Source organism: Triturus cristatus, chromosome 4_1 (genome assembly GCF_964204655.1).
Source record: "Triturus cristatus chromosome 4_1, aTriCri1.1, whole genome shotgun sequence".
In the NCBI taxonomy this organism is placed as follows: Eukaryota; Metazoa; Chordata; class Amphibia; order Caudata; family Salamandridae; genus Triturus; species Triturus cristatus.
Genome location: NC_140585.1, coordinates 744,499,105 through 744,515,357, shown reverse-complemented (window position 1 = coordinate 744,515,357; position 16,253 = coordinate 744,499,105). Strand labels below are relative to the sequence as shown.

The window sequence follows — 16,253 nt, the reverse complement described above, 5'->3', positions numbered from 1 at the left end:
TGTTTTTTCAAAAGCTCTTACTCCTGATGGGGTCTAACTCTCAACCCACCTCTCATTGTGAAAGATCTGTGACCTTGCTTAGTTGGAATGTTGCAGGTATCAAGCCAAAGCTTAGTGATAAAGATTGGGGGACTTTGGTAGACTCATTCAAAGTGTGTATGTTTCCAGAAACATAGTCTACGGGTGAAATATATCGACACGGTTATAGAAATTGCCAAGTGTTAGCTAAAAAATCCACTGCTGCCCAGCCATCAGGTGACCTAATACTATGGATTAAGACATCCCTGGCTTGCAGTGTAAAACCAATTGTCACTGGGTCTATTGATATACATGCCCTAAAAGTTTGCCCTAAGGGCAAGCAAACCATTTTTTTTACTTAATGTGTATAATAGAAGTTCCCCACACTCCACTGATTCTGTCACTTATGTAGTTCACGAAGAACTAGGGGCTAACTACCTATCAGATACAATAGTCTTTCACCATCTTTTATGATGGATCGACATCTGGACCAAAGGAGCTTAGTTGAATAAAGACTTCCTGCTTGATTGCCTGTCCCTTGACTACGCACTTTGTATCCCCTGGTTTAAATATAGACTACTTTGCAGGTTCTAGGAAGGGCTGAGTTGTTTGTCAAGGCAGATCGCAACTGGTTAAAAATAACTTTCTGCAAAAGAGATTAAGAGACAGAGAGCACATGGCTCTCCAGAAGAAGTCAGGTGGGGGTTACATGTTATTGAAATCTACCGAATTTACAAAGCCTTATCTGACCGTCGTAACCTCGAATAACGATCGGTATCTGCTGACTAGGTTCAGGTTAAATCTGCTACCCCAGCACACTCACTAGCACGCTATGGCTGCGATCAGGTGTCTCCGCAGGATGCCATGCACTTTGTTTTGCAGATACTATCGCATTCCTAGGAAAGCTTACACAGTTCCCATTTGAAAGGCTCGTGATTTTAATCAAGCTCAACCTGCTCTGTTGTTTTCACAACTGCTCTCAGATGATATTATTTTTAATGTTGCTAGCTTTTTAAAAGCTGTTTTGAGATCACGGAATTCAATGAGCGATTGAATGTATTTTGTACAGCTGGATGGTTTTGTGGTCATGTATACACCTGTTGTGTTTGTTCTTATGTATCTATTTATTGTACTATTGTATATATTATGGCACTTTTATGGTTTTTATGCAAATTGTTTGAGGAATTTTATTAGTGTGCATAGAGTAGATTCTGCCCTTATAATTGGGGGAAATTTTAGTACTGTTTTTGAACCATCAGGGCTACTTATGGAGGTAGCCAGGCAAGAAAATAGTTATTGGGCATTCCGGATCTACCAACTTCTCAGAGAAAAGAAAATCCCTCTAAATTGGACCTGCAACTAGCAGATTTTTCTTTATTGTTTGGAGTTTGTGCTTGTAATGGTCGCACTCGTTCAGATCGCCTGCTGACTCTTAGATTTAAGAGAGATTCCTACCAAAGTACCATTGATTACATATCTATTGATGTTTCTTTGTGGCATGCGCTGAAGGATATGAAGGTACTAGATAGACAAGACAGTGACCACAATCCTTTAGCATTATAATTAAATGGTTCATTAGTAATTGACTTGCTTGAGGCTTCTAGTTCAGAAGCTGATCCTCTTGTTGTTTGTAATAATCACAAAAATGTTAAAAGGGCTAGCATCTGCGGCAACACAGCAGTTATAAGCTCCATTATTGATGTAGTACGCCAGAAATTGGAAATTGCCAGTACTAGTTTAGATAATATCTTATCTTTAATGTGTTTGCATTTATTATTGTTTCAGGATTTAAAAGCTTTTTTTAAAAAGAATGTTATGATTAACAATGCACTAAGGTCTGGCAAAGAATGGTTTAATAGGGAATACTGCAGTAGGATGCTCAATCTTATAGCAGCTATTAGATCGGGCGATAAAGGCGAAATACATTTATCTAGAGCCGCATTCAAAACTGCAATCAGAAGAGTCAGATCAAAATGGAAAGCAAACTTTGGGACGATCTTCTAGAACCTCTTCTACAAACTCTAAATGTTTCTGGCACATTGTATCTCACAAGGGAAGTAATAGACCAATAAAACCAGAAATCAACGTTCAGGCTGATGAATGGGTTAAGTACTTTATGATGACTTCAAGTGCTTCATAGCATTTGATTCTAGCCTAGATGCCGAGTCTGACGTGGCTGCTCTATGTGTGTCAAGAATTACTTTTACCTTAAAGGATACAATGGAAGCTTTAGTAGCCCAAGAGGCGAGTTAAGTGCTCGGCCTAGATAAAATACTGGTAGAAGGTTTTAAGTCAGAGCCTCACATATGGGTCCCATATATTAACGCTGTTTAGAACGCTATGGCCCTAGGTGCCCCAATCCCGGAAATTTGAAAGGGAGCAGTGATTAATTCAATTCACAAGATGGGATCTTAAACAGATCCTAGTAACTACCATCCTATCAGCTTAATTGATAGCCTTTGATAGACCTTTGATAGTCAGGTTGGTGACAAATTCACAACTTGGCTGCTAGAAAAAGATATCATTAGCCAATACCATGCTGGCTTTAGAGAAGATATATGTACAGTTCATCAAGTATTTCATATTTTTCTGATAAAATGAAAGACTTGGGATCTTCTGAGGGGTACTCTTTATGTCGCCTTTGTTGACCTTTGCACAGCTTTTGACATGGTCCAAGAGGCAAGTTGTGGGAAGTTCTGAGAGCCCTAGGAATCCTTTGGACCTCTTAGATTACTCAGATGATTTCATTCTGATAGCTATGCCCAGTTCAGGTGGGGCTCCAATGGTGAATGGAACACGCTGGTTACTTACTCTGGAACTTACTCCTAGAATTGCAGTAAAGAAAGGAGTGTGACAGAGGCACATTTTTCCTACCTTGTTCTTAATTTTTATTAATGAATGTATAGATATTGTATTAAACTGTACCAACAATTCCACCCTCTTGGCGGGAAATAATGTGCCAGCTCTCCTTTTTGCAGATGACACTCTGCTGATGTCAAAAACTGAAGAAGGTCTGCAGGTTCTGGTAGATAGGTTCATGTTTTTTATTCCATTCATAGTTCGGAGTTAAATACACACAAAACCAAATTAATGGTTTCTAATACTCATGAGAAGCATCGTCCAAATATTACTGTAGGTGAGAGACCCGTAGAGAGAGTTAGGGAATTAGATTATCTTGGAATTCAGAACTCTAGCTCCTGGTCAAAACAAATGGATAAAAGTACTGCTTCGCTTAACCATAGGGCATTTTCTATAATTAATTTTGCTAAGAGACTCACTAATTATCAAGACTCGCCGGCCCTAGAGGTATATGGAGCACATTTAGGGAGTGCAGCTTTGTACGGCTCAGAGATATGGGATCAATGCGACTCTTGCAAACTTGAAAAAGTGGAAAAACCTTATCTCTGCTCTCTTTTGGCACTCCGCCAGAGCTTCCCTGCGCTACGAATTCAACTAGACTTGGCCCTGTAATCTACAGTAGATCACATGAAATTGTGGCCAATTTTGAATGGTTTTGAGTTTGGATGGTAGAAAATCTCTCATCCTATAGAGAACTCAAGTGCATCTAAAATTCCTTGTCTAGGTTATGTAAAGTAGTCCCTTATTCAGTTGGAGCCTGCAGCCTTTTGGCTACACACTGGCTCTTTGCCTGTCAATGCCAAAGAAATTGTAAAGGATAGATTTTGGTATTGTCCTAGAAATAAGCATAATGGCAATGTAGGCTTGAAAAGGTGCAGTGGTGTGTAATTAGTTAGGGTTCTGTTTCCCCCAACGCTCTACTTTTGTGACCCCACAGCCAAGGAGCCACCCAAAGACAAGGTCAAAACGACAATTGAAAAGGAGTGTTAAATTATATAAAAGATTGTCCATTCAAAAATCACAGATGATTATACTCTTCTCCACAATAGATCAAATAATCATGATTCGGTATACAGTAGTTATTCAGGAGTCTTGCGAGTTTCCTTAGAATGGAATTTTATTCAACAAATGCAAATTGACAGAAGCAGTCCATTCAGCCCAGCCAATGCGTTTCGTCCCATTTGGGACTTTATCAAGGTTGATCAGTTTTCAGTGTTGTATTCCACCCGTTCTCACATTCTGTTCTTATTCCATAATTCTACATAAATACAATTTCCCGCCACTAAACGGCGTGGTTTCGATGGACATTTGGACAGAGGAACATGAGTGATGAAGAAGACACAGGAATACTACACGCCGTCTAGTGGCATTTGTTGAATAAAATTGGATTCTAAGAAAAATCGCAAGACACCTGATTAACTACTGTATACCAAATTATGAGTATTTGATCTATTGCTGGGGAAGAGTATAATTATCTGTGATTTTTGAATGGACCATCTTTTATATAATTTAATGCTCCTTTTTAATTGTTGTTTAGATTTTGGTATTGGTATCATGAAACATTTATTTTTTCAACTTCTCTGGGTTAATTGATCAGTAATTTTCTCTTAAGTAAATGGGACTGCAGAAGTGAGGCTTTTAAAAATTATATTCAACCAAGGTTAGCAACAACCAATTTTTTATAAAGTTCAGGTTGGGAATTTTACTGACAGCCTCCTTTTGCAGTAATTGGCAAGCTGAGGATCAAATCTCCAGCACTTGTCTATCTTGTAAGTCCCGGATGAAACAAAATGTCATATTTATATATATATTTTTGTTTTGTAAAGAATATAATTGAGCAAGATCCAAATGGGTAAAACCACTTTGTAAACTGTATAGTATGAGGCAGTATAGTGTGGCAATTAAAAGTTTGTAAGACCGCTACGAATCCTATGGTTGTCTTTGCAGTAGCCACATTTTTATACTCTGCCTAGGTCATGTATCCGAAATGACAAACAATTCAAACAAATACAAAGCAGTTCTTTTGAAGTCTTTCATAGGTCCGGGAGTGTCCTGAAGAGTTGGTCTGAGGGTTCAATATTTATACGTGGTGCCAGCCTTTGAAGTAGGAGAAACTTCTAGGCCTTTCTACATCTGGTTCTAGAAATCTCCCTCCTTCCCCTGTCTATGAGCTAGGAGGTCTAGGGTGACAAATGATTGATGTCAAATTATTTGTAAGCGTGCCTGAGGCAGCCCCTTTGAAATGTAAGTGGTGAAGAGAACAGCTGTAGAAATGCCCAATAAGGGATAGTCACCCGAATGGTCTACTAAAATAAAACCGCAATCAGTAAAAATGAACAGTATGCCAAAGAGCACTATGTGCACCATTTGCCCACAATGTAACACCTCTATAGCACCAAAGGTAACATCCACTGAATTAAAAGCCAGAAAGTGCCTCCAAATGACCACACCAAAAATGCAAGCTCTGTGTGCCCATCTATATTTACTTCCATGTGCATCATTACACCATGTGAGTATACCCAAAATTACTCATGACTATATTAAATATCTCACCTATAGCTCAACCACCAGTCTGGGAATTCAAGGAAATGTATAACACCTGATTCTGATTAATAGATGTTAAAATCAAAAACAAATCAACAAAATACAGAAACACATTGCAATCTTACCCTACTTAATGCGTCTAAGTTCTTCCAGTGTGAGGTAATCTGTACACATGATTCTGATGGATACATCTGCCAGTGGATTCCTCACCTTGTGAATATCCCCTGCGCCAGCAACGTTCGGAAACTTTTGTAGCAGTCCACGCCGATGAGGTCGAAGACGACGTCACAGAGACACGGCTCCGCTCGCGACTCCGCTGACGTCACCGGCTCCATAAGAAGACCTCGTCGGCGTGATGACGTCAGTTCCCTTTTTTCCGCGCCGACGACGCCAACGGATTTCGGGAATCGTTACTAGTGGCATTACTTGTTACTTTGTGTATTTTCTGGAATTTCTCTGTTCTTCTTTGATAATGTCAACGAGGAAGTCTGGTTTCAAGCCTTGCCGAGAATGTGGCAAGCACATGTCTATCACCGACCCGCACGACGATTGTGTTTGGTGTTTGTCTTCAGACCACGATGTGGGAGGTTGCTAAAGCTGTCGTAAGATGAGCTCGAAGGCGCTTAAAGAAAGAGAGGCGAAGCTCTTCATCGCCCGAATGAAGAAGAAGGAAAAAAGAGGAAGAAGGAGGTCTGGATCCAGGTCGAGGTCGAGGTCGGCGTCCAAGTCGACTTCGGGACATGCTTCAAAGAGTAAGAAGCATAAAAAGAAGAGGAGGCATTCTTCGCATCATCATTCCGATAAAGGTTCGGCTTCGAAGACGAAGTCGCCTATTCGACGTCGGAGAGAGTCAGTGTCTCCTTCTCCAGTCCCGGTTTCGCCTCCAACTCCTTCTTCTCCGGTGACTTCGCCGGTTCCGGCTGCTTCTCCAGTGCCGGTGTCATCCCGAAGCCGGTTCCATCTCCGGCTCCAGCGAGTCCTCCGGTTCCGTCTCCGACTCCGGTCCCGGATGAGGATTGTCAGGCTCCGGGTGAGACTGTGACGCCGCTTGTTCCACCGTCGGCGCCGGCAGGCCCGAGTCCGGTGTTACCTGACCAGTATCCTGCTTTTCCTGGTCCAGGTCAGGACCCTACGCATTACCTAAATGCTATGTATGGGGTGTTTTCAAGGGCAATGTATAACCCTGGTGCACCTATGGGTCCGATGGGTCCGATGGCTTTCAATTTGGGAGGGCCGCAGGCCTACCTTCAAGCTCCGTTTATGCCATTCTTTCCAGCGACGCCGTCTTGGCAGTTGCCGGCGCCGAGAACATCGACGACGCTTCCCTCTTCACCAGCGCCGACTCGACTTCGTTCGACGCCGGCTGCTCCGGCTGATCCGCGTTCGACGCCACTGCCGGCGCCGTCGAGATTCGCACACGGCGCCGCCGACGCCGCAGATCCGGATTCGTTCAAGGAGGGAAGTACAGAGAGTGGTGGATGAGAGACGCTTTCTGTTGGAAGAGGCTGAAGAGGGAGAGTTAGTGGAATCAGATGATGTGTTTGAAGAGTTAAAGGAGGCAAGTGGACTGGAATTGTCTCCAGAGTGGGAGATCACTCCACCATCGGATGAACCCTCTAAAGAAGCAGCACCGTATCATGCAGTGATTAGAAAAGCTGCGGAATTGTTGGATCTTCAATCACCAACAACAGAATTTAAAGCTAATATTCTTACTGAGGTGTTGCATTCACCTACTGCGGTCTCGGAACCCTTGCTACCCTTTAACGAGGCTATTATGGAACCTGTGCTAGAGGTATGGCGCAAACCTTTTTCAGCTCCTGCAGTCTCCAGGGCAGTAGCAAGGAGATATAGAGTGGCTCCGGGGGATCCTGAATTTTTAACTTCGCACCCTTCGCCTGAAAGCTTGGTAGTTCAGGCGGCTTGTTCGGGACGATCAAAAGGGGCTTTTCCTCAGGTTTCAGGAGACAGGGAGGCTAAGAAGGTGGACCAATCGGCCAAAAAGGTATTTTCATCGTCAAATGCAACGTGTTTGTTGGGGCGCTATATCCATGCGCTTATGGACTCGGCAAAGAAGTTGGCACCAAAGCTGTCAGAAGAGGATAGGGCCGGCTTCAATGAAGTACTGACTGATGCCCAGGCGGCTGCTCGCCAAGTTATCCAAAGTGGTCTGGACACAGCAGACTCAGTTGCCAGAGTCGTGGGGTCTTCGGTCGCCACCAGGAGGGGTGCGTGGCTGAAGTCCTCTGAATTCTCCTCTGATGTGCAGTCAACTTTATTAGACTTGCCTTTTGATGGGTCTGGTTTGTTCGGGAAGAAGGCGGATGCTGCTCTTGAACGATTCAAGGAGAGTAAGGCTACGGCTAGGTCGTTGGGCCTTCTATCCCAGCCGAGAGGAACTTTCAAAAGGTATAGAGGCTTTGGTAGGGCGACTTTTCGCTCTTACAGACCAGTCCAGCAGCAGCAGCAACAACAACAGCAAGGCTCTTTGTCCAAGGGATACAGAGGAAGAGTTAGGGGTCGCTCACGTGGCCGTCAACTCTCCTCCTCCTCTTCCTCTTCCTCAGTCCCTCCCACCTCCGCAAAGCAGCCCTAGATTCGACATTCCGGATCATGCTGGTCCTGTGGGGGGCCGGCTTACCCATTTTCTGCAAGATTGGGAATCTGTAACTACAGATCTCTGGGTTCTAGATCTTGTAGAAAATGGGTACGCCCTTACCTTTCGGGAATTCCCTCCAAATTACCCTCCTTGCCAAGGGGCTTGCTCGGGGGACCACCGTCTTCTTCTGCAGGAGGAAGTCCTGAAGTTGTTTCAGAAAGGTGCGATAGAGGTGGTTCCAGAGCAGGAGAGGGGTCAGGGATGCTACACCCGGTATTTCCTGATTCCGAAAAAGGACGGCAGGTTGCGTCCGATATTGGACCTCAGAATCCTGAACTTTTACCTGAAACAAGAAAAGTTCAAGATGCTCACCCTTGCGCAGGTTCTTCAGGCGCTGAATCAGGAGGACTGGATGGTGTCGCTCAACTTGCAGGATGCGTATTTCCCCATCCCCATCCTGAAGTCGCACAGGAAGTACTTCCGGTTTATGGTAGGGTCGCAACATTATCAGTTTGCGGTCCTTCCGTTTGGTCTTACTTCGTCACCTCGAGTCTTCACAAAGGTGATGGCGGTGGTGGCAGCCCATCTCAGAAGGTCGGGGATTTCAGTTTTCCCTTATTTAGACGACTGGCTGATCAAGGCGGAGTCGTCGGAGAAGGTGCTGCGTCATCTGCAAGATACAACTCGGCTGTTGTACAAATTGGGTTTTTCGATCAACGTGCCCAAATCTCACCTGGTGCCCTCTCAGCGCAACCTGTTCATAGGTGCGGTACTAGACACTACTGTGTGTCAAGCATTCCCTCCTCCACAAAGGATTCTCGACATACAGGAAATGATTCCTTTATTTTTCAATGGAGCGGTCGTTCCAGTTCTGAAGGTCCTTCGCCTGCTCGGTCTGTTCGCCTACTGCATCCTGTTGGTCAACCATGCATGCTGGCACATGAGGGCGCTAAAGTGGTGCCTCCGCAAGCAGTGGTATCAGCACAAGGGAGATCTCAGGGAGTCTGTGAGGATCTCCAGAGAAGCTGCAGCGGAAATGTCTTGGTGGAGCGTGGAGGGCAATCTGTCCCAAGGGAAGCCCTTCCATTTACCTCCATCGGTGGCCACAGTGATAACGGATGCATTCACTTTAGGGTGGGGTGCTCATCTGGGGGATCTGGAGATCAAGGGTCTTTGGTCTCCGGAGGAAAGGTTGTTTCACATCAACCTTCTGGAATTGCGGGCGATTCGTTTGGCACTCAAGGCCTTCCTCCCTTCCCTTCGCGGTCAGTCTGTTCAAGTTCTGACGGACAACACGACCGCGATGTGGTATATAAACAAACAGGGAGGGGTGGGGTCTCTTTGTCTCTGCAGAGAGGCCCTGCGTCTATGGTCCTGGGCTCAGGACCATCGGATTTGTCTGATGGCAAATCATCTGGCCGGGGTGTTGAACGTGCGTGCGGACAGTCTCAGTCGGCAGTTCTCCGCCGACCACGAGTGGAGGCTCCATCCGGAGGTAGTTCGTCACGTCTTCCGGATGTGGGGAACTCCTCGGGTGGACCTGTTCGCCACTCACGAGAATGCTCACTGCCGTCATTCTGCAGTCTCCAGTATCCGCTGCAGGGGGCGTTAGGGGACGCGTTTCAGTTGAGTTGGGGCTCACAACTCCTTTACGCTTTTCCTCCCATACCCTTGATTCCTCGGGTTCTGAGGAAGATTCGCCAAGACCGGGCCCAAGTTATATTGGTTGCCCCGGATTGGCCAAGAAGGGTGTGGTACACAGATCTTCTCCACCTCTCCTCGTGCCCTTCGCTCCGTCTCCCTCTGAGGGCAGACCTCCTCTCGCAGTCGGAGGGGCAGGTTCTACACCCCCACCTCCAGAGCTTACACCTTCATGCCTGGAGATTGAACGGGGCAACCTGAATTCTTTCTCTCTCCCGCCAGATGTGGTGGATGTTGTTTTATCGGCCAGGCGACACTCCACCAAATCCATATATTCCTATAGATGGTCTAAATTTGTACTCTGGTGTGGGGAGAGGTCAATTGATCCTTTGAAGGCTCGTTTGTCTAACATTTTGCAGTTTGCCCTTTCTCTTGCTCAGCAAGGCTTTGCTGTGGCTACAGTAAAAGGATATTTATCGGCTTTGTCGGCATTTCTATGCCTGCCGGATCAGCCGTCACTGTTCAAGTCACCTATTGTTCTTCGTTTTATAAAGGGTCTTACAAATAAGTTTCCTCCTACTCCCTTTATTGTGCCCCAATGGGACTTAAATCTTGTATTAACCTATCTTATGGGTTCTCCCTTCGAGCCCTTGCATAAGTGTCCCTTGAGGCTGTTGTCTTTCAAGACGGTATTCCTTATCGCAATTACCTCGGCAAGGAGGGTAAGTGAGCTTCAAGCTCTTAGTTCAAAGCCCCCATTCTTGACTGTGCATGCTGAACGAATGGTACTCCGGACCAGGGCTGCGTTTTTGCCTAAGATGGTAACTCCTTTCCATCTGGGACAATCCATTACCCTTCCTTCTTTTTATCCTCCCCCTCATCTTTCCAAGGAGGAGGAGAGCCTTCCCCGTTTGGACCCTAAAAGGGCGGTGAGCTTTTACCTGGACAGGACAAAGGACATCAGGGTTGATGATCAGCTCTTCGTGGGCTTTGCTGGCTGCAGGAAAGGCAGAGCGGTGCACAAGCGCACCCTTTCCAGGTGGATTGTCTTGTGCATCAAGATTTGCTACTCTTTGGCTGGTAAGGAGCCTCCGGAGGGTTTAAGGGCTCATTCCACTAGAGCAAAGTCTTCCACCTCTGCTTTGTCTAGGGGGGTTCCTGTGGAGGACATTTGTAAGGCGGCAACTTGGGCCTCCCTCCACACCTTCGCAAAACATTATTGCTTGGACACCGAGGTGAGGAGGGACGGACACTTAACTCGTTCCGTCCTTCAGGATTTTCTGGTGTAGAAGGGTGGACACCCTCCTCCGGGAGTGGGGACTGCTGTGGAATCTATTCACAAGGTGAGGAATCCACTGGCAGATGTATCCATCAGAAGAACAAGTTACTTACCTTCGGTAACACTTTTTCTGGTGGATACAGTATCTGCCTGTGGATTCCTCACTGACCCACCCGCCTCCCCGTTGTCCATCCTTCTATACCAGTGATTCTATATCAGTATTTCTATGCTGTATTTCTATTGATGGTTTCAAATTGGTTTATTACTGTCAAGGAAGTGATGTTATTTATATTCTCTACACTGTGTGTGTTGATATGCTTATTGTGTACTGTGTATGCTGTTTATGTGCATATTGCTGTCAGTCCGTCCGTGTGCCTCGAAAGCACGGAAAAAAGGGGCGGAACTGACGTCATCACGCCGACGAGGTCTTCTTATGGAGCCGGTGACGTCAGCGGAGTCGCGAGCGGAGCCGTGTCTCTGTGACGTCGTCTTCGACCTCATCGGCGTGGGCTGCTACAAAAGTTTCCGAACGTTGCTGGTGCAGGGGATATTCACAAGGTGAGGAATCCAGAGGCAGATACTGTATCCACCAGAAAAAGCGTTACCGAAGGTAAGTAACTTGTTCATCACATCCAACTCCATATATGCTGGCTTCTCAACAATATATATATATATATATATATATATACAAATCTACCCAACAAGTCCAAGACTACTACACTTACTTCCTGCATGCTCTCGCCACGTTGGTCTGCTCGGGAATCTTCATAACCTAGTCGGAAGACACTATAAAAGTATGGTGTACCGCTCAGGACACCGCCTAGACCAAGTCACTTGAATCACTTGAAAGCTCGGCACCATCTTAGAGTGGTAATTAGATCACCGGCTCACCGTCTGAACCACATATTCCATGGGTTATATGCATTTAATTTCAGCATGAAAGAACAGTCTTGCCCAGCATGGCATAAATATTAAAGTTGTAATGCACAGCGCCGACATTACATGCTGTGTAAAACGCCAATACAAATCATCCAACAAAGTTCTCAGATCAAATTTATAAGAAAGTAAAATACCAGAGGGTGCAGTAGCCTAATACTGACACAGCTGGACACAAATAAGATGTTCTCAATTTCTTCTAATACAAAATACAATCCCGAAATGTTGTGTGATCAAAAAACGAATCACTAGCACAAGTCATGTAAAACATTCAAACGCTCAGTGCCACTTTGGAATAATAATTAAATCAACATCTGACCATGCTCACCAAAAGTAGTGCACACTTAATTCCAGCGTAGCAAATCAGACTGACCCAGCGTAACATGCGTTCCAGAGTTGGAAAACTCTGTTCCATTGTGAAATGCTGTATTAATCGTAGATAACAATTACGCACCAAAGACATCAAATAGGGTAGCAACCAAGTTCTGACACAGTGAGACACGAGTATCACAATACTATAACTCATACTAAAACCTGACTCAAATTATGAGCCGGAACAGTCATGTGATATACAAGTGAACCACAAGCGCCATCTTATAATGTCTCCAAATCTATCACATGCTCAACCACAAGTGTCACAAAATATTGAATATTAAACTAATTAAATAAAAACTATTAATTATAGTGTTGGATTTAAAGACCGATGAAACAGAAAGTATCCTAAAAATAATCCCTCCATGAACTTTTTGTTTTTTTACTTAATTACTATGTTTCCTCTGGAAAAATTGGGTTGCTCTAGTGTAGTTAAATATAACTTTCTAAAAGTGGTATTTTCAGATTGGGACATAAATTCTCACTTTACTAATAAAGAGGGTGTTAAATTACAATTCATTTGAGTGTAAACATGCCATTCCCACCTGCTCCCTCTCAAAGGCTTTCACTTAATAAATGTAATAAGGTAGCCCAATGTTATCCTATGGGACAGATGGTTCCTACAGTAGGGAAAAATGAATCTAGGGTTTTTTTCACTATTAGGACATGTAAATCTTAAAAACACATGTCCTACGTTTTAAATGCAATGCACCTTGCCCTTTGGGTGCCTTTTCTAGTGGTGACTTATATGTATTAAAAGGGAAGATTTAGGCTTAGCAAAAGGTTTATTTTGCCAGGGCAAAATGGTAGTTTAAAACTGCACTACAGGCTGCAGTGGCAAGCTGGAGACATGTTTAAAATGTCTACTTAAGTGTGCGGTACAATGAGTTCTTCTGTCCCACGATTTACAGACCCTGGGTACATGCAGTACCCCTTTACTAGGGACTTACTGGTAAATTAAATATGCCAATTGGCCGTAAGCTAATTTTACCATGTTTAGAGGAGCGAGCATAAGTACAGGGCAGTGGTTAGCAGTAGTAATGTGCACAAAGTCAGAAAACAGAAGGGATGAAGAGAAAACGTTTTGGGTGACCCTGCAGAGAGAGTCAAGTTTATCATTCACAAACTAATTATTTACACAAAACGTAAAAAAATTATAGCACTTTGGTTTTGATTTATTAACTGACATCCTCAACTCTAGTTGAAACAGTCTCTGCAAGATCTGGTCACGACCAGGCAAGACGGGGTTTCAACCCAATGCCTGCTACATACTCCTCTGATCTTACCAACAACGTATGTTATCCGGTAGCCCTAGCTTGACCGGCATTAGAGGGGTTGTCCCCTATTATGTCCCCTATATTAAACATCCATTCAGGAGGGTTTAAGGGTAGAAGTGAGGTAAATATACTAGCTAATGAGTCCTGTACCAAGACCACATGTAAGATCTTAAGTTGGAATATTGCGGGCATTAGATCTAAAACCCAAGAAGAGATATGGGCTGGATATGTCAAGTCACACGATATTATTGCATTACAAGAGACCTGGGATATTTCGAACAGGTTCTTCTTGGATGGTTATGTCCATTTTTATATCCCAGCCACACCCAGCCTGGCGGGTGGGGCGAGGGGGGGCCTCGCACTCCTGGTCTCATTGAATTTAAAAGGTTCCGCTAAACAGTTAGAATCAGGTTCCCAACATTGCCTGGTCGTAGAACTAGTGGTTGTAAATTCCCCTACCCTGTTTCTTATTAATTTTTATAATTCTTCAAATAGTGTCAGTCTAAACCAGCATCTAGAATCTCTGGGGGAGGTTCTGGACAAATTCAGAGCGTCACATAATAGCTTCGAGGTAATCCTGATGGGTGACTTTAATATCCATCCCTGCAGTCTCGGTTGCATTGTGGATGATGATGAGGGGTTTCCCAATTCATCACCCACACACTTTGAACATACTAAAAAAGGCGAGGTTTTGGAGAGCCTTTTGGCTTCCTCAAACCTCTTTGAATCCGGCTGCTGCACGAAAGGGGAGAGGTCTTTTACATTTAAAGGTATAGATTCAGGATCAGTCATTGATTACATATTTGTTTCAAGTTCGATTTTGCCTTTGGTTTTAAACTACAGGGTAGAAGACTCTGTATTTAGCGACCATAACCCCGTAATAATTGAGGCTCTACCGGGAGGGTCACTGGTTTTTAAAAATATAAGAATTGCAAGGATAACAGATCTTGTCTTAAAAGACCAGAATAGGAGGCTGAAATGGGCTAAAGTGACACCGATTACTTTCCTACAAGAGGTTTTGTCCAAGGTTGAACTGGAGGTGGCCATATGCTTAGATCATGCTAATGCCAACTCGAGGATAGTCGAAGCCTTTAATTCTATTTGCCTACAAGTAGATAATGCCCTTTTGGTAAAAATTAAATCAGGGGGTCAAATAGGAAAAAAATGGTTTGACACTAACTGTACTAAGGCTCACTCTGCTCTTTTAATGGCATTAAAGGAAACACCGAGAAACAGACCATTGATTGTATCCTTGAGGAAACAATATAAACAGGCCATCACAGCCCGTAAAAATGAGATCAAGGAAGATGCTTGGAACAACTTACAGTCACAAGAAACCCCTTCGGGAAAGCTCAAAATTCTGGGGAGTGATTAATCATTCTTATTTCTCCGGTATTGAGAACTTGCCCATGGAATGTAGTATTCCTGACGAGCAGTGGTTAGCTCACTTTGAAAAGATTTATAGCTCACATTCACCGGGGCATCTAGAAGGGTCATTACCTTTTAAACAGGTTGGTCTAGTGTCGGCCTTTAGGGAGGAGGATGTGGAAAAAACCATTTATGAGACATCCAAAAATAAGGCTCCGGGACCAGATGGTGTCCCTGCAGACTTATATAAGTCTGCCCCTAAACTCTGGGCCAAAATATTAACAAATGTCTTCAATGCCGCTAGAGTCAAGAATATTCCTGAGTCCTGGGCTAAGTCTATTATTATCCCAATTTTTAAAAAAGGTCAGAGGGGTGATCCGGCCTGTTATAGGCCCATTTCCTTAATTGACTCTGCTGTTAAAATCCTAGGCAGAGTCATCTTGGGCAGACTGACCACATGGCTTGAGGGCAGTAGTATACTATCAAACGCTCAATATGGTTTTAGGGCTAACAGGAGCACGTTGGATCAATGTTTAAACCTTCATTTACTTATTTGCAAATATACCATCGCAAAGGAGGGGTCCTTGTATATGGCCTTTATGGATCTCTCCTCAGCTTTTGACCTGGTTAACAGGTCAAAGCTGTGGAGAATCCTATTGGACATTGGGGTGGATCCCCCTCTAGTTGGTTTCTTGGCGGACCTTCACTGCAGTTTATTAGCCTCGGTGAGAGTTACTCAGGGAGGAAGGTGTACCAACTGTTTTAGGTCAGAGAGGGGTGTTAGGCAGGGGTGCATATTGGCACCCCTTCTTTTCACACTGTATATAAATGCCCTGGACCCTGCCTTGGCCAACTCAGCGGTGGACGTTCCGCGTGCAGGAGATACTAAGATCCCAGTTCTCCTATACGCTGACGACGCCGTGCTCCTGGCACGCTCAGGTGTGGCCCTTGATAGATTACTGGCCTCTTTTGGAGATTTCATGACATCTTTAGATCTTAAAATTAACACCCAAACGTCTCAGGTTATGATCACTGGTCAGGCCAGCAGGAAAATGAAATCTAAATCTTTTTTCTGCCTAGGTTGCGAAGTAAAAAGGGTCCCCATTTTTACGTATTTAGGGGTAATCTTTGACGAGAAAGGAACATGGGGCCCGGAACATAAACAAAAAGGCAACTCTGTGGCAAGATCGGCCGCAGCAATACTTGGATTTGCCAAACGGCTGGGAGCTCGCCCCATGGAGGCTATTCTGAAAGTCTATAAAGCCAAATCTTTGGCCATAGCCACTTATGGTTCTGCTATTTGGGGTTACGCCAATACCGATTCTTTCCAGAGGGTGGAGAATATGTTTTTAAGATCTTTGCT

General features: G+C 44.4%; 1 protein-coding gene across 1 annotated transcript in view; it reads left to right on the top strand.

Annotated features, from left to right (window-relative positions):
• LOC146855455 (putative tetratricopeptide repeat protein 41) overlaps positions 1–16,253 on the top strand; it is a 380,695-nt gene that overhangs the window by 12,917 nt on the left and 351,525 nt on the right. The gene's annotated exons all lie outside the window — the stretch shown is intronic.